Raw genomic sequence first — 19,592 nt, 5'->3', positions numbered from 1 at the left:
GGGGGCAGCAGCAACAGAAGTGTGCATCATCCCATCTCAGGCAGTGAGAAATCTTATGCCACCACTGGTAATGAAACATTCCAGTTCCCCCTCTAAGACTTGTCTGATGCGTTCCTCTCCCACTGAGTGTGACCCTGGTTTGGTTCTGTCTCTTTGTGTGTATGATGGAGCATGTGGAAGTGTGCCTAAGCTGCTTTGCTTTACTACCAGAACATTATGTTTCCATGTACCACTCTTAATTTTACGAAAGGAGAACCTGTCAACGTAATTGTACCTGCCGGGTGCTGACTGAGAGTAGATGCCAATGGGACATGATTGAGGTGTACAAAATTATGCATGGTGTGGAGAATGTGGATAGGGAGGCATTTTTCTCCCTCTTCCATAATACTAGAACCCGGGGTCATCCCATGAAGCTGATTGGTGGGAGATTCAGGACAAATGAAAGGAAGGACTTCTTCACACAGCACAGAGTTAAACTATGGAATTAACTATCACAAGATGTAGTGATAGCCACCAATTTGGAGGTTTCAAAAGGGGGTTTGATCAATTCCTGGAGGAGAAGGCTATCGATAGCTACTAGCCCTGATGGTTATATGCTACCTCCAGTATCTGAGGCAGTAAGCCTATGTGTACCAGTTGCTGGGGAACATGGGTGGGAGGGTGATGTTGCACCATGTCATGCTTTGTTGGTCCCTGGTTGACAGCTGGTTGGCCACTGTGTGAACAGAGTGCTGGACCAGATGGACTCTCGGTCTGATCCAGCATGGCACTTCTTTATGGTGACCATATGAAAAGGAGGACAGGGCTCCTGTACCTTTAACAGTTGCATAGAAAAGGGAATTTCAGTTAAAGGTGCAGGAGTTATACTAGAGTGACCAGATTTAAAAGAGGGCAGAACACCTGCAGCTTTAACTGCTGTGATGAAGAGGAAATTTCACCAGGTTCTCCATATATACAAATGACAGTTGCTGAAATCCCTTTTCAATACAACTGTTTGCACAATGCCAGCTTTACATACTGCCAATTTAGTGCCATTAGGGTTTATTCCAGCTTTTCTCTGATCTGTTTTAAAACAGAATAAGGAGGAAACCATGGGCGATGTCCTGGCTCTTGCCAACATCATCAAAAGGACCCATGAACTTCTGGGAGTGGCCAGTCACAAGTGTGTTTTATTTTGCTTTTATGAAGAAGCCCTAAGGATGCCATCCTATGCATGTTTAGACAGGAAAATCTCCTACAACTCCCAGCATGACCCAGCCAGCCATAATTAAATATTAAATTAGAGAGACAAAATATTTTTTAAAAGCTTGTAAGAGAACAGCAGGATCTTCCCTGCCTGCTGGAAAGCTGTCAGTGACTATGTCACCTGCACTGCCACACCTCTGATGGTGGAGTAACTGAGATGGGCCTCAGCAGTGGAGCAGAGATCAAGGGCAGATTCATTTAAGGCTGTCTTCCTCAGCCTGGTACTCTCTAGATGTGTTGAGTTATCATTCCATATCCTCTCCAGCCAGTAAAGCTACTGGCCCTGGAGAAGTCTGGGGAGCAAGGGATGAAGGCCTCGTTCTTCAGGCCACCAAGTGCTATGCTTGGTATGGAAAAAAAAAATGGAAACAACGCCCACACATTGGAACAGAAATTGGTTGTTTTATGTCAACATAAATAAACTGCTGCAATCAGGAGCCACTGCAATGTAAAGTGTTACAGCAGAACTGGATGAAAATCTGACTCAGTTGTCTGGGGAGATGCCTCTGTCTAAAATCTGTATCAAAAGATTTCCAGCTGGAACTACCAAGTGTTTTATAGCACATATAATTTAAAATGTTGAAAGCCCTTGACGGACATTATCTCTCAATGATCTTTGCAAGAACCTTCTGAGGTACGCCCATATTATTTTGACCGTGATATTAATGACAATGAATATTATTAATTATGGTTATTACTTTTTCTCTGCTGCTTATGGGAAGATGGCATATAATAAGTTGACTAAGAGCTGAACTAGATGTGATGGAGGCACACCCTTTTGTTATAATGTGGGTGGCACTGGATACGGAACTGAGAAAGCCTGTGCTTTCAAAACACACTATCCCTAGTTGCTTGCTCCTGGTCTCAAATTTCAGGTGTAGGTAAAGCAGCTGGGGACAGATAGAGATGTTTAGGGTGACTAGCTGCCCTCTTGTATAGAGGACAGTCCTCTACTTAAAGGGCTACTAGGGCGATGTCCTCTCTTTGGAAGTGTTCTCTATGTGAAGGGCTGTCCTGTCCAATTCCAGTTTAAAGGTAACGAACCCTAAGAACTGTTGCCCATCAACAGTTAGCATCTAGAGAGCAGACAGAACCTGCAGACCCAGATGGGGTTCAGACAACACCATAACCCATGATAGGATAAATACGCCACAGTGGCTTATTTAACCCATTGTGCATTATCGTGTTATCTGGCGGGACTACTTTTTAACCCACAATGGCTTATTTGGCCAAAATAACCCACTCTGATAACCCATGTTCCTGGTCACAGTCTTCCACAGTATGGTAAGAGGTGTACACTATATCTATTTGAACTGTAACAATTATTTCTAAATGCACATCTCTCTCTCTATAAATAAGCATATGAAAATGTTATGCTAATCACTGTTTTGAAAAACATGCTTTCCCCTAAACTATGCATTTTTGTGCACGCTTTTGCAAATGTATGCATTTTTTCAAATGTTTACCCTGTTTAATGAGTGTGTGTGTGTGTGTGTGTGTGTGTGAGAGAGAGAGAGACAGAGAGAGAGAATTTCTGCGTGCATAGATCTGTAATTTGTGTGCATTGTTTCAAACGTATGCATTTTCTATGCATTTTCTGTTTTGTGACCTGCATTGCAAACTTCGGAAACATATAGGGTTTTATGAGCCTGGCCGGTGTCTGCCCCGCAAGCCCTTGCACCACTGCTTGCTTGGTCTTCCCTGATTGGAGCAGGGTGTGTGTGTTAAGCATGCTTTCCAGAGCCTCCAAAAAGCATGTCTTCCTGCCCCCCTCAATTCCCCCAACCTCGCTAATCGATGCCCTTGCAGCATCCCTAAAACATACGGACTTCATCAACAAACTGTGTCCCAGTTTGTGTTTTGGTTCAGGAATTGCACATTTGATAAGTTTGTATTGAAATGCAAATTAAACAAATATCTCTCCCATCTCTACTCCGAGCACTGGGCTCAAACCCTGCCTCTAATAATGGGGCAGAAGGTCTCCCACGTTATAACTCATCCCTCGCCATTCTCGCACAAAAAAGATAGCAAGAAATTTAAGCCAGGGAGTGTGGTCTTCTGTTTACAGATAAATGCAGCAAAAAATACTCTCATCAAGGATTCTTTTGATTGCCATGTATGACTTTTTTTCAGCAATTGGATGAACCTTGTCCCTGCACAATAGTGAACATTTGGCAAAAGAATTTGCTCGCTGTGCACTTTGAACCCAAACCACATTAAGAGACATAGGCTTGCAACATAAGAGAGAAACGTGCGCTAGGCGATACACACAGAAAACATGAAGCAACATTGGGTAGGTGTAACTGCCATAACATTCGAGATCCTGACGTCCAAAGATTGAATCAATGTTTGTACCTCACAGAGAGGCAGATGTGGGAGTGTGTAGAGGTGTGCCACCCATCCCAAGTGTCACATTTGTTGACACAATGGTGACCATTTTAACGTACTTGGCAGCCAACTACATAAACTCTGGCCAGTTTTTCCCGGATATCTCTCTTCTTTCTAGCTATGAAAATTCTTTCTGGACAGATTACTGAGCAAGCTTGTTCATTGAATTTTATTTTGAAATGAAGTTAATAAAGGCAACAAAAGGAATGCACATAATGAAACAAGACATAAAGAGACTCATTGATTACACTCCTTAGTATATCATAAACATGGTTGTACGACAGCTGGAGTAAAACAAGATTGCTGGGGTTGGGGCTTTAGATTCATCCAGCCCAGCAATCCCATCCCCTGATATGAGTGGGCAAGGAAGTAGCTCACGATCTACTGAAATACTGGATATATAAGTTATATAGCATTTAATCTGGGCCAGGGAGAGAGATGGTGAGACTTTTAGTAGCATGCTGTGACAAGTTTGCAAAGCATTTTGTAGATAAAGTTGCTCAAATTGGACACCACAATTAAAGTAGTTCTCTTAGTATTTATTTCTTTATGTATTGCATTTATATACCGCCCCATAGCCGAAGCTCTCTGGGCGGTTTTTCAAAAGTTAAAAACAGTAAATATTAAAAACAAATGTACAAAATTTTAAAACTTAAGAAGCATAAAAACAACCTTATCCTTGTAAAAACAGCTATTCTGGGGTCAGTGAGAAACAAACAGCCTATGTTGTTAACTGCCTGGGAGAAGAGAAAGAGGTGCCCAAGATCACCATCTAGTTCAGCTCTATTGGATGAGTTTTAGTTGTTGGGGCCTGAGGATGTGGACAATGTGCTTGGCCAACTCAAGTCAACCACCTGTGTGCTTGACCCTTGCCCTTCATGGCTTATCAGATCTAATAGGAACGGGATATCTGGCTGGTTCAGGAGGTTGTAAATTCCTCCTTGAGAAAGGGGTTGGTACCAGCCTCTTTAAAGGAGGAGGTAATTAAGCCACTCTCCTGCAAAAGCCTAACCTGGACCCCGATTGTGTTAACAACTATAGACCAGTAGCCAACATCCCCTTCCTGGGCAAGGTGTTTGAGTGGGTGGTTGCTGGCCAACTCTAGGTACTCTTGAATGAAACTGATTATATCGATTCATTTCAGTTGAGCTTGGAATGGAAATTGCCTTGGTCACCCTGTGGGATGACCAAGGGAGTGAGAAAGGGACTGGGGTATGTGTGAGACCATTTTGATTCTCTTGGACCTCTCAGTGGCTTTCAATACCATCAACCATGGTATCCTTCTAGGTAGGCTGCCTGGGTTGGGAGTTGGAAGGAGGTACAATGCTGTAGTGATTCTGCTCTGACTTAGATAACCATTCCAGAACATGAAGCTGGGGATTTTTGCTCTGCCCCTTGGCAGTTCTGCAACGAGATGCCACAGGGCCTCTATTCTTTCCCTATGTTGTTTACATGTATTATTATGGCAACCCTGAATGGGTTTTAGCCAGTTACAAGTCATATATAAAATCAATCCCTATATTGTTCAACATCTACACATGCAGCTGCTGAGGGAGGTTATCCAGAGGTGTGGACTGAGGGGTTCTCTATATGTGGATGACACCCAAGTCAATCTCTCCTTTTCATCGAATCCTGGTGAAGCATTGGTTGTTCTGAATCAGTGCTTTGGTGTAGTAATGGACTAGATCAGGGCCAATAGACTGAACTCAGTCCAGACAAGGTACTGTTAGTGGGTGATTTTTATGCCCAACTAAATGATGTTCAACCTGTTCTAGTGGGGTCTGTATTCCCCCTAAATGATCAGGTTCATTGTTTGGGGTTGTTCTTGGATGCAGCGGTGTCACTAGAGGCACAGGTGGACTCAGTGGCAAGGAGCACCTTTTATCAGCTTAGGCTGATATACCAGCTATGTCCTTATCTGGACAGAGTTAGCCTAGGTACGGTTATCTATGCTCTAGTAAGCTCTCCTGGATTACTGCAATGTGTTATACATGGGGCTGCCTTTGAACACAGTCTGGAAACTTCAGGTGGTCCAAATTATAGCAGTGAGATCACTGACGGTGAGAGGCCAATGTGATCATATTATGCCAGTACTTTTCCATCTGCAGTACCTGCCAGTCCATTTCCAGCCTCATTCAAAGTGCTGGTGTTAACATTCAAAGCCCTAAATGGCTTGGGGACAAGATTATCTGAAGGATCATCTCCCCCCAGGTATGCCTCTGATCATCTTCAGAGGACCTTCTGTGGGAGCCTCCACCAAAGGATGTAAGGTGAGTCGCTACTATGAAAAGGCCCTTTTCTGTTGTGGCATCCTGGTTGTAGAATGAACTCCCCAGAGAGGTTTGCTTGGCACCCACGTTGTGGTCTTAGAATCATAGAATTGTGGAGTTGGGAAGGATCATCTAGTCCAGTGGTTCTCAACCTGGGGCACTCCAGATGTGTTGGACTGCATCTCCCAGAATGCCCCAGCCAGCAGAGCTGGCTGGGGCATTCTGGGAGTTGTAGTCCAACACATCTGGAGCGCCCCAGGTTGAGAAAGGCTGATTCTAGTCCAACCCTCTGCAAAGTGTGGGAAAACCAATTGAATCATCCATGGGAGGTTGCTGTCCAGCCTCTTCTTAAAACACCCAGAGTTGGAGAACTCACAACCTCCGTAGGTAGACTGTTCCATTACTGTACAGATCCTACCATCAGGGAGTTTTTCCTTATATTTAATTGAAATCTAGGTAACTGTAACTTATACCCATTATTTTGGGTCCTAATTTCTGTGGCCTTGGAAAATAGTTCTTGACCACCTTCCCTGTGGCATCCTTTTATGTACCTGAACACTGCTAACATGTCTCCCCTCAGTCTTCTTTTCTCCAGACTGAACATAGCAATCTCCTTCAGCCTGTCCTCAGAAGTCTTTTTGATGCCAGATGAAGACCTTATTTTCCTAGGCATTTCAGTCTTTCACTTTCTGTTGTTTTTAAATTTGTTTCTGTATTTTAAATCTTTGCCCTGCTACTACATTGTATTTTGGTTTTTATTTTTCATTTTGGTTTTATATTGTCATTTTAATATTTTATATTATGTTTTATCATTTTTGTATTTGATGGTTCTAATTGTTGTGAACTGTTGTAGAGCTTTGGCTATTGGGCAGTATAGAAATGTAATAAATAAATAAATAAATAAATAAATAAATTTCAAATTGGGAGAAACAAGCACCTCTGTTTGTTTTGTGCCGTTGATTTGGCTGTGCTGTCAATGTCTGTGCCCATTCCATAAAGCTGTTTTTTTGTTTTTTGTTTTTAAAGTGATAGTTATGAGCATGCAGAACGATTGAAATCAAGAAATGCTGAAAAACAAGGGCAGAGTGGAAAGCTTGTGTGGTTCCCCCCTTGCTAAGTGACACTCCCTACACACCACAATATATTACAAAATTCTAATTTCCCACCTACATTATTTGGTATGCTGAGAGAATCAGTCTGTTTTCCTGCTTTTCCCAAATTAAAACAGCATCCTTGGATCTGTGCACCCATAAACCTTCCATTCCCTTGGAGATCCTTTCATACAGGGCTCTTGAGTACATGGAACAAGCTATACATACAGAGGTCCCTTTCACAAGTTCACCTAAACATGCAGATATCCAGGGCTGGCTCCAGATTTTTGAGGGACCTTGGGAAGGGAACGTCAATGGTCTTTCTCTCTTAGTAAGTCTATTTATTTATTCATTTATTTATTTATTAAACTTATATACCGCTCCCATAGCCAGGGCTCTCTGGGCAGTTTACAGAAATTCTAAAATTGAGGTAAAAACAAGTGTACAAAATTTAAAACTCTAAAACACAGAACATACACACATTAAAAACCGATTTAAAAACTAAACATGTGGGCAATTAGGATGTGCCGCCATATGCCTGGGCAAAGAGGAAAGTCTTAACCTGGCGCCGGAAAGATAGCAGCGTTGGCGCCAGGCGAGCCTCATCAGGGAGATCATTCCACAGTCTGGGGGCCACCACCGAAAAGGCCCTGTCCCTTGTTGCCACACTCCAAGCCTCTCTCGGAGTAGGCACCCGGAGGAGGACCTTAGATGTTGAACGTAGTGACCAGGTATATTCACGTTGAGAGAGGCGTTCCGTCAGGTAAGCCGTGTAAGGCTTTATAGGTCAAAAACAGCACCTTGAAGTCTACCTTCTCACTGGAGTTGCTCCTGACCTTCTTTCTTACCATTGCTACCACTTGCTTGCTTATCAGGCAGAGAGCCAGGGAGCAAATAGGCAGTGGTATCTACTGCTCCTCCTCACCACCACTGTTGAGTGATCCAGAGAGAGGGAGGGATGAAAACAAGGAGGTTGCAATGGGAAAGAGGAGGGGGGAATCCAGGGGGCTCTTGTCAGTGGGGCCTTGCTGGGACGTGGGCCCTCAGCAGGTGCCAAACCATGCAGGTATTAAGAGGGGAGGGCTAGAGGGTGCACATGGTTCGGTGGAGAGGCTGTGGGGCGGTCCCTGCTGCCCCCTTACACATCTGACTAGTCCTAATAGAATGGAACTTCAAGTCCCCCCACCCTACCGTCCAACTTCATTGGCCTTATTTTAGGGGTGGGGAACCTCAGGGGGTGACATCACCTCCCATCTTTTGCATAACTAGCCATTGGCAGGGAGAGTGGTAGACCAGGCGGCTCTTTTTGATGGAGGGCCCCACCTCTATTGTAATGTTTCTTTGGGGTTTGAGCCCCACCCATATCAATCATTTAAGTATGGGCACACTGTCCCATACAGGGACTTAGGCATAAATGAATGTTCTCTTCATCAGACTCTGTGCTTATTTCAACACTGCTTCCCAGAAAGCAGGCTGCAATAGGAGAAAAGAAAGGAAATTTACATGAGCAAAGAAAGGGAATGCCCCTTGATGCATCACGTGACTGGTGAATGCAAGGTTTTGTAACTTTTGGCTTGGCAGTCATCACTGGATTTTTTTGAGGGGGGTGGAATGACATCTGGATGTTTATTTTGGCCGACAACCAATAAATGACCATCTGGAAAATGACTCTCAAGTATTTGGCACAGAGGAGAAGACTGAAACTAAAGTAGAAGGACTGGTTGCCTAGATAAAGCACACACCCTTCCTCTCTCTCTCTTTCTCTGTTTTGACCTATCAGTCATTTTGGCTGAAGATAAATTATCAGGAAGAAATTGGCTCAGATCTTTTGATACATTGACCTAGTTTGCACAAGCAACCCATAGTGTGTCAACCATGGATTGTCTGTGAGTACATGGGAGTGTGTGGGCACACTAGTTCCAGCTTACCTGCTTGAACTTTCAATTAACAACCCAGCAATGCCCCATTCCTGGTTGTTTCGTGCCTTGTGAACCTGGGAACTCTGGGTTGTTTCAGGATTGCACAACCCAGAGTTAAGTAATGGTTTGTGGCTTGGTTAACTCTGGGTTGTTTAACCCTTAAACAACCCAGTTTCCAGCTTTTCACATCACAGAACAAACTGGATTGTTAATTGAAAGTGCAAGAGGCAAGTGCATGGGAGGCAGCATGTTCATTCCAACATGCCCCTGCTAATTCCTGGGTTCAACAACCCAAGAATTGGTCATGATGTGCACACCCTGTCATAATCAAAAAAAGTTAAGACAGCTGTGTTGGTCCATTAAAAACAATAAACAAACTCAAAAGCCACAGTGGGGTAATTTTATTATTTGGACCAACTTAAAATATCAAAGTAGTAAGCAAGGTTTAGGGAGAAAGTGGGGCATAACAGTTCCCTTGTTCTGGAATTTCCTGCCAAGGGAAGCAAAATTGCTTCCTTCCTTGTTGGTTTACCAGCAGACAAATGTTTTTATTCAGGCAAGCTTTTGTTAATGCAAGATGACTTATTGCTCAAGGTTTTTTAACTGGCTGGGTGCTTTGTATTTCTATTTCTCACATGTTTTAATTGTTTTAAATCAATTTGTTGATTTAAATTGACCATCAAAAACCAAGGTTTTTGTTTATTCGTTAGCCCGCCTTGAGGAGGAAAGGCAGGATATAATGAATAAAGAAATCATGGGAAAGCCTCCCTGTTTGCAGTTTGTAACAGTCCTTAAGGTGAAATGCATGTGGTGTTACACTGACTTAATTTGATTAAACCAGGACAAGAAACAACGGTTGGTCCTTAGACATCATTTTTAAAAAATAAAACATCTAGCAAAAAACACCCAGTGACTACACTTGAGGGGGCTAGTCCATACATGAGAACCTACATCACACCTACTCAAATTTAAAGTTGCATTTAGTATCAGTGACCACCCCACTAAAACAATCCAAAACAATTCACCATCCCATCCTAAATAAATACCTAGGACAAGGAAATGTGTTGCACTAGGATTGACTTTTAATTAAATAAACTAAATATTTTCAAATACTGTCAAAACTCTGAAGTCCACGCTTTCAACAGCCCTGCAAGGTATGGCATATTTTGGAGTTGGGAAACTGAGGTTCAAAGAGTGAAAGTGTATGTATGTGTGTGCAGTTGTAAGGTGAAAATGGACTCAAGCTCTCGGTTCACTCTAATCAGTTGGGCTGGCCCCCAAACTGCCCGATGGATAGTCTGGGACCCATGTGTAAGCCACTGAGTTTTTTGGAGGAAGTACACGTGTAGTAAACAAAAATACCCTCTCCATTATGACATCCTATTTCTTCCGCCCAAAGGTTGGTAGGACCTGCAACCTACTGTAAAGAGTATGTTGTAGGAAAGAGTTAGTGTATAGGACTGGCTCAAGAAACTGAGTTCAAACCTTTTCTTATGAATAAAGCTTAGTGAGCGAACATGGGCCAATCTCTCTCACCCAAACCTACCTCATGTCTTTGCGGATAAAATGGAATAATGCCTATGTGTACTATACAGGCCTGTTTGGACAAAGGGTGGGATACCACAGAAGAGTAAATTATTTATTTTTACATGTATACAACACACAAACTAGGTCTCATAGTTGCACATCTCTTGTTTCTTCTGTTTAAAGAAAGCAACATAGCCATGTGTGAAGTGTCAGCTGTGAAGGACTCTGCCCTAGCTGTAAGCCCTTGCCACAATCCCTGTGATTGTCATGTTTTCAATCTGTGACTTGAACATCCTGCTCCATTTCAACCCCTTAGCAAAGCGTTCTGAACTGACTGAAGCAAAAACGTGCAAGTGGAGTAGAAAAAGACTCTAGGGCATCACTTACAACACATCTATATCAGAAATGCATTACTCAAAAAATGGCTTAGTGTGAACAGATTACTTTGGAAAGGCAGGGGTTCATTAGCATGTAAACTGAACACTGCAAACTTCCTTGTATCTATAGAAAAGGGCTCTGCCCCAAAGAGTGTGCATGTGTGTGTATGAAGCTCGTGCTTGTCCATCTAACTGGAGGCACCTGAGGAGCTCAATAGACTGCGTCTGCAGCTGTAGGTTCAAAGATACTTGCAGGATATTAACCTTGTGCCATGCTCCCAAGGAATTCACTGCACTGTTCTGTTCATTTTCAAAAACATAATACAATATTATACAATAACATTTCCTCTTAAGGTTTAGAAATAAATAGACAAGTATCACTCCACTAACACATGTAAAGCAGTAGAGAAATGAGTACACACCACCCGGTGGGGGGGGGGGAGCAGGAAAAACATGCCCTAACATGAAGGAGCTCATTTGCATATAGGTTGTGCACGCAACACTCTCTTGCTGCAGAAGGAGGAGCTGAACTTTGACATAGTTAGTGTTGGATGTGGTTCCTGGTTTGGGCCTGTTGAATCGGCTCTCTTTGCAGCGCACCCCAGTTCCTGTTGCTGCCACCTACCATCCACCTTATTGCATGCCTGGAGGATCCCTATTCATTCACTGTCTCCTGGGGTTGTGAGAAAGGCTAAAGGACACAGGCTTCCATCGGCCTACCTAGACCTTGGGAGGGAGATGTGTTAATCAAAAGGTTGTTTTCTATATTCTATTTTTGTTGCTTGTTGTCAAACTGAATAAATACCAGTACTTATACCCCAGGTGTGTGGGTGAGGTTGCTACTCAGACATCTCTAAATCGGTGTCCCAGGTTTCTTGGGTGGGGGCTTGAGCCTGAGCTAATCTTAAGGGAAAAACAAACAACCCCTAGACATAGAACCCGGCCCTGGGTACCGACCCAAGGGTTACATTTGTGGGGGCTCGTCCGGGATGGATCTTTAATTGGTAAGGTAGGTCTGAGTAGTTCCTCCCTCACTCCACGCTGGTAAATTAGACATTTACCCAGTATATAGCGTATAACCAGTAGTTTAAAAGTATGGCTGTGCAGTTTCTAGAAGACTGGTGTAAGGGCCTGAATATTGATCCCTTAAAAGCAATATTGGTCACCCAAATAGCTGAGGGTTGTGATGAGGACGTTATTAAAGAAAAAGTGCATGATGTTGAAGCTCTGAGTCAGTGCCAGGTGTGAGGGCTCTTCTATAGGCGAGAAGACAAGGCTTATGCTGCCTTAGTTGAAGTGCAAGTGGCAGTGGGAACTTTAGAGATTCCCCACACGATTTCTACTAGCTATGGAGAATGGAAGCTTGTAATCTACAGGACTTTCTCCCCCAACCAAGATGTGGAATTTCTCAAGAAACTTAAGGATTTCCTAGAACGTGAGGGGAAGAGCATTCCTGATGTGGAAGGACTGTTACAGCCGCCTACGCTAACAACTGCTACAGAAGCCACTGCCTCCACCATTGCTGTGATAGAAGCCATGGGGAAGATGTTGGGGAAAGTTTTGCAGCCTCATCCTGAAGCTACTCCCTACAGAAGGCTGAGGATATTTTCTGGCAGAAACCCTCCAGGGCCTGGGGAGGAAGAATATGGAGCCTGGATCCAGCATGTTAAAGTAATGATGCAAGATTGGCAGGTACCAGAGGCTGAGAGGAGAAGGCTTTTAACGGAGAGCTTGAGAGGGCCTGCTTTGGATGTTGTACACAGCTTGATGACAACTGACCCATGAGTTGATGTACAGGCATGTTTAGATGCCCTGGAGTATACATTTGGGAGTATGGAGAGTGCTAAGGACCTTTTGTGTAGATTTCACACCACTATGCAGAAGGGAGAAGCTGTCTGTATATGTGCAGCGATTAGAGAAAATACTACAGCAACTAGTCCGAAAGGGTGGACTGACCCCAGGACAGATGGATAAGGAAGGAGTTGCTCAAGTACTGAAAGGGACCCTCTATGATGAACTGTTATTATTAAATATCCGCGTGAGGGAGCAACAAGAAAAGCCTCCAACTTTTTCCCAGCTGATGAAGGAAATTCGAGAGGAAGAAGAAAAACAGGCTATTAAAGCAGCTTGTAGGAGAAAGGGACCCACCCGATCGGCATCCTCTCCATCAGCAGTATCATTTCCAGCCAGGGCAAATGAACCCCCTGCTGAACTGGATGAACCAGTGGCTGTATTCCAAAGTGTGGAAAGAAGCAGTGGTCTCAAAGTCCAAAAGGGAACCCAAAGGAAAGATTTGCAGGGGCCTAAACCTGCACCACCTGCTACACCTCAAGGAAGAGGAGGAAAGACATTTTTTTGTTTTAAGTGTGGAAATGATGGTCATATAGCTATCAGGTGTTGAAATGAGGAAAACTCTACTCTGGTTCTGCAGCGACTCCGTGGTACCTGGGAAAACCAGGGAAACGAGAACTAGGCCTGGAGGAGGGGTCACCCAGGCCTAAGAGAAGTTACGGCTCCACACCAAATGACAAAGAAACCAACTCCCCTATGCTTTACTCTGGCCTTCCAGTTGGGTTGGTGGGACCACGTTCAGAAGTCCAGGTGAAGATTGAAAATGCAGCCTGTCGAGCTGTGCTTGACAATGGGTCTCAAGTCACTATCCTTTTCCAGTCTACTTATGAGAAGGTAACACCCCACTTGCAGATACAACCTCTGACGGGACTCGACTTATGGGGTCTCAGTGAGTCAAACTACCCCTATCTGGGCTACATCATCATTCAGCTTGAGTTTCCTGAGGAAGTTGTGGGGGTCAGAGAGGTGTTACACACCATGGCCTTAGTTTGCCCAGATCCAAAAGGGTTTGCCAGCCCACCTGTGATTATTGGAACTAACTCCCATCTGTTTAAAGTTCTGGCTCACTATTGCCAAAAGAAAGCTGGGGATAAATTCTTGGACACGCTGAAAATGTATTCACTGTGTGCTGCAGCTTACCGACACATAATTCAGAGTGGTGTGGAACATGAGCAGCCCTTGGGGACTCTGCAGTATGAGGGGAAACACCCTGTCACCATCCCAGCAGGAACTGAAAAGCAGTTTTGGTTGCGTGCATCCATCCCACCTGCTGCAAGAAGACCCATCCTGCTAGAGCAACCACAGGATCCAGGCCTGCCAGATGGAGAAAGCTGGAGTGAAAGCTGAGCCTTCCATGGGATGTGCCGCTGAGGCTCTAGGGTTGCCCCCTGAAACTATACCTTGTGTAGCAGTGAACTATATCGCCCTGGATCAATCACCGCTGCCGCAACTGAATTCCCATGACTGGAAAAGTGCCCAACAGCATGATCCAGATATCAAAGATGTCTTCTGGTTTGTTGAAAGAAATGAAAAGAAGCCTTCAAAAACAACACTGCTCTCAGCAACAGCAGCATTGTTACTGAAGGAATGGAACAAACTGAAGATTATTGATGGAGTGTTATACCGTGTCACATCAGAGCTTCTAAAAGGGCCCCGAAGACAATTGGTTTTGCCCAGACAGCACCGAGCAATGGCCATGAGAGCCTTACATGATGACTTAGGACATCTAGGAGTTGAGAGGACACTGGAGCTCCTTCGAGACCGGTTCTATTGGCGTAGGATGGCAAACGATGTCGCCAAGAAATGTGAGAGCTGTGCCGGCTGTGTCCAACGGAAAACTCTTCCCACTCGGGCTACATTCCTAGAGAGCATCAGCACCCAGGGACCCATGGAGCTGGTATGCATTGACTTCTTGTCTTTAGAATCTGACAAACGAAACTATGGGAGTATCCTAGTAGTGACAGACCACTTCACTCGTTATGCCCAGGCATACCCCACTAGAGATCAGAAGGCAAACACAGTTGCCAGAGTACTCTGGGAAAAATTCTTCTCTGTATATGGGCTGCCAAACAGGATCCATTCCGACCAAGGGCCTGAATTTGAGAGTCGGTTGCTTAAAGAAGTACTGAGTCTAGCAGGAGTCAAGAAGTCAAGGACTACTCCATACCACCCCCAGGGGGACCCCCAACCTGAAAGATTCAACCGCAGCTTGCTGAACATGCTGGGCACCCTATGCCCAGAACAAAAATCACGATGGAGCCAACACATTGCATTCTTAGTACATGCCTACAATGCTACACAGAATGACTCTACAGGTTTCACTCCATACTTCCTGATGTTTGGGAGAGAGCCCAGACTGCCCATAGATTTGTGTTTCGGGGTCGCTGGAGACAATGAAGATCTGAGAACCCATCTCCAATAAGTAGAGAAGATGAAACAACAACTCCCAACAAGCCTATCGGCTGGCCACCGCTGCTGCCCGAAGAAATACAGATCGGAACAGGCACCGTTACGATGCAAGAGTGCGGGCACAGCACACAGCTACCTGGAGACCGGGTACTGCTTCGGAATCTGGGAGTCCCTAGGAAACATAAATTGGCTGACCAGTGGAAAGCACAGCCCTATATCATAGAAGAAAAATAGGGAACTTTTCCTGTGTATAGGGTAAAACCAGAGAACAGCATTGGACCCCTAAAAACCCTCCACAGAAACCACCTACTCCCGATTGGACAGTTAGTAGGCATTCCTGACACCGCATCAGTTGGACCTGGGGAACAAGGGAGGAGAGTTGCACCTCCACCACAGTCAAAGGTGCAGAGACCTGAGCCATCAAGCATTCCACAGCATGCAGAAGAAGAAAGTGACTCAGAGATGGAGGAGAGAGAGCTGGGGTTATCAACCCAGAGTCCAGAAGCATCCAGTGCCTTAAATGCTGAAGCTGAGCCCTTCATACCCTTACTACCACCTCTAGATTCCCTAGGAACTTCAGGCATAGCTAGGGGCACAGAAGACCCTCCAACTCCTGTGAGTCAAGATGATAGGATAGCCACTGCACCACAGATAGCCCCAGGATCTCCAACTGCTCTGATAGAAGAAGCTGATGTCGAGACTCCAGCAGCAGACCATGAAATGTCCCTAGAAAGCCAGTCCCCTGAACTGACTCAAGCTTCTGCTAGCGAGGGAAGTACAGCTGCTTATCATAGCAGGAGGTCTGGTAGAGAAATAAGACCTGTGAAAACATTGACATTTGATGAATTTGGTGTAACAAATTATAAATCTATGTATCACCCACAAAGTTTTGTTATAGATCTGAGGGAATTTGGATGCCCATTCTAAAAGAGTTTGTATATCATTTGCCGAGACGTCAAATATTTGGCTGGGGGGAGAATGTAAAGCAGTAGAGAAATGAGTACACACCACCCGGTGGGGGGGGGGGGAGCAGGAAAAACATGCCCTAACATGAAGGAGCTCATTTGCATATAGGTTGTGCATGCAACACTCTCTTGCTGCAGAAGGAGGAGCTGAACTTTGACATAGTTAGTGTTGGGTGTGGTTCCTGGTTTGGGCCTGTTGAATCGGCTCTCTTTGCAGCGCACCCCAGTTCCTGTTGCTGCCACCTACCATCCACCTTATTGCATGCCTGGAGGATCCCTATTCATTCACTGTCTCCTGGGGTTGTGAGAAAGGCTAAAGGACACAGGCTTCCATCGGCCTACCTAGACCTTGGGAGGGAGATGTGTTAATCAAAAGGTTGTTTTCTATATTCTATTTTTGTTGCTTGTTGTCAAACTGAATAAATACCAGTACTTATACCCCAGGTGTGTGGGTGAGGTTGCTACTCAGACATCTCTAAATTGGTGTCCCAGGTTTCCTGGGTGGGGGCTTGAGCCTGAGCTAATCTTAAGGGAAAAACAAACATACTCTCAATTAATTTTATAATTGTTTTCTATCCCACAAATGATCTAGGAGCTGGAGAAACTCATCTATGTAGAGAAGTTACAACCTTTTGGGGCTCTATAGCTTAGGGGAAAAACGTGAATAAGAACATGATAGAAGTGTACAAATTATGCATAGTGTGAAGGAAGTGGATAGGGAGCCATGGTTCTCTTTCTCTTATAATACTAGAGCCAGAGGTCAACCAACGAAGCAGTTCAGGACAGATAAATGTATTTCTTCATATACCACGTAGTTAAACTAGAGTTTGCTACCACATGATATAGCGATGGCTTTAAAAGCGGCGTTGACAATTTAATGAAAAATAAGGGTATCAATGGCTACCAGTCATGATGGACATCCATATTACCTCCCATATCAGAGGCAGCATGCCTCTATATGCCAGTTGCTAGAGAATGTAAACAGGAACGGTCCCTTGCATTCATGGCCCCAGGCTAGTTTATCTTCTCCCATTTTATAAAGACATAAGACTTTTAAAACTGTTATCAATGACCCTGTTCAGACAACATGCTAAGCCATGGTGGTTAAGCACTTTGAACTAAACATTATGGCTTAGTGTGTTGTGTGAACCACAGCTTAGCATATCATGTGAACCATTCTTAACCTTGGTGGCTACATAACCACAGTTTAAACACACTCACTCAACATTTGCTGCAAAAGGGTTAGAGGCCTAACGATGGCTTCGTGTGTTATCTGAACAGGTATCACTCAGTAGAGTATTGCTTTCATGCTTCTGCAGTATTTCACTGGCTAATACGTCTTCACATTTAGTAAACTTTCCATAAGCAGCAGTTCCTTGGATTTTATGATTGTGCAAGTCTTTGACGCATGACAGGGAAGTACAGTCAAAGTACACAAAGACAAACACTTGGCAAAATTTCAATATGTGATCATATTGATTTGCTGCCAATATGCAATACAGGTAGCACAAGATTCTTTTAAGCTTCCAAGTGTTCTGATATTGCATGCAACTAAACAGCTTAAAGACAGAGACCATAAAGTTTTTTCCAAATACCAAAGGCCATTTGAAACACCCATTATGTAAAAGAGATCTGTAGCAAATGTACATACTCCATATAACCAGCATATTCTTTATGAAAGGGGGTAGGTGTCAAACGAACAGCAGTTCGAAATGGTTTCCCAGCTGTGAAGAGAACTTTAAAAACTTGAGACAATCCTTCAAAAATGCATGGTAGAAAAACGTTGGCTTGGATCCAGATCTTACCTTCCACAAATGGAAGGGAAATGATCCAGTAGAGCATTTCCGCCAGCAGAAGAGGGGAGCAAGCAATTTTGGCAGAATCCACTCTCCCCCTGAAGCCACTTATACCTCCTGAACATTTGCTCTGAAAGTTTGGCACGCCCTTTGAAACAGCACAGGTGGTGGTGCTGGGGGCTGCAAGGGGAGGCAGGAATTGGTGAAAATTGGCTCCAACACATTCAGCCAGCTAGAGCATCCTGCAGGCAGAAGCAAACTGGATCAAACCCAATGGATTCAGGCTTATTACTGTCATCTTTCTTGATACTTTAGCAGAAGCTTCATAGTCATGTTCTCAACTCTGCAACCCTGAGGACTAATAACAGTTTCTGTTGAACAGCAGCTAGGATTCCCTGGCTTTTGGATTATAACAAGAACAGGAGCGTGCATTACCAAAGAATCTCCCACTCCTAGGGTGGAATGCTACAGATAGTTGTCAGCCCACAAACTCAGGGACTGACAACTATCCAATGCAGGGCAGCTGGAGCATGGAGGGAATCCTCGCCTCCATGCTCCAGCAGTCCTGAATTTATGGCTAGATGAGTGATTTTGCCTGTCTAGCCCGGGAGAACAGGGGTTGTGGGGAGACCATGTAACACATAGGAAGTGGCATAATGTGGCTTCTGTGGTCTCTTCCCCTCCCTAGTAACCAAAAACAAGAGTTAAGAATTAAATATAGAATTAACTATATTTACAAGTTCATATCACTAACAGTTAATGTCTAGAAAATACATTAAACTTGCATATAAACTAGTAACCACCATAGAATATACACATCTAAACATAGAATTTTTTATAAAAACAAAATAATAAAAACAGATCAAACACGTTTCGACAGAGGTGTCTTCTTCAGTGACCCTTTTTATTATGTTGTTTTTATAAAAAATTATATATTTATACGTGTATATTCTATGGTGGTTACTAGTTTATATGCAAGTTTAATGTCTTTTCTAGACGTTAACTGTTAGTGATATGATCTTGTAAATATAGTTAATTACCTTAACTCTTGTTTTTGGTTACTAGCTTGTTTTGGTTAAGGTTTATATCCTTTTCATATATAGTAACTCTTCCCCTCCCTGCCGCCAGGACAGCTCCCTTTCCCGTCTTCATGTTCCATTTCAGAGTGTGGAGTTGGGGAAGAACCATGCCAGTTATGAGGGGGCCACAGGATTGTCTAGTGGTCACAGGATTGCACCCAAATCGCAGTGCAATTTACTGCCTTTGCTTATCTAATGAGAAGTTCCATGTTTTTTCAGTGGGGCTTACTTCCAGCTATGTGTGCACAGGATTGCACCTTCAATCTCAAAATATGCAATTTGTGACGGATTTTGTTTTAAAAATATTTTCTACTAAGAATATATATGAGGAAGTAGCTACCTCCATCATGCCATGTCTGAGAGTAGTTTCTGCCAATTGGCCTGTCAATTTTGGAAACAGTTCTGGACCAGATGGATGTGTGGTCTAATCCAGAAAAATGATTCATATGTTCTTAAAATTATGTTTCACAGCCACGGATAATTTGATAAAACTTGGCTTTAAATCATACTATTTTGTAAAAAGCATCTGGCAAACTAAATTGTAGAAATAGGCCAGCTGTCTTCATGAGGAAATGATCACTTATCCGATCTAGTTGGCTTATCTGATTGAACAGATGAAAAGAAATGAAGAAAAATCAGGGATATGTTGATAAAAGGATGCAAGAAGTTATGATA

At 43.8% G+C, this 19,592-nt stretch overlaps 1 protein-coding gene across 1 annotated transcript in view; it reads right to left on the bottom strand.

The window, feature by feature from the left end:
- The window catches only part of CCL28 (C-C motif chemokine ligand 28), a 45,015-nt gene that overhangs the window by 17,623 nt on the left and 7,800 nt on the right, over positions 1-19,592 (bottom strand). The window lies entirely within an intron of this gene.

This window comes from Elgaria multicarinata, chromosome 6, assembly GCF_023053635.1.
Source record: "Elgaria multicarinata webbii isolate HBS135686 ecotype San Diego chromosome 6, rElgMul1.1.pri, whole genome shotgun sequence".
NCBI lineage: Eukaryota > Metazoa > Chordata > Lepidosauria > Squamata > Anguidae > Elgaria > Elgaria multicarinata.
This window is presented reverse-complemented; position numbering and strand designations above follow the sequence as displayed.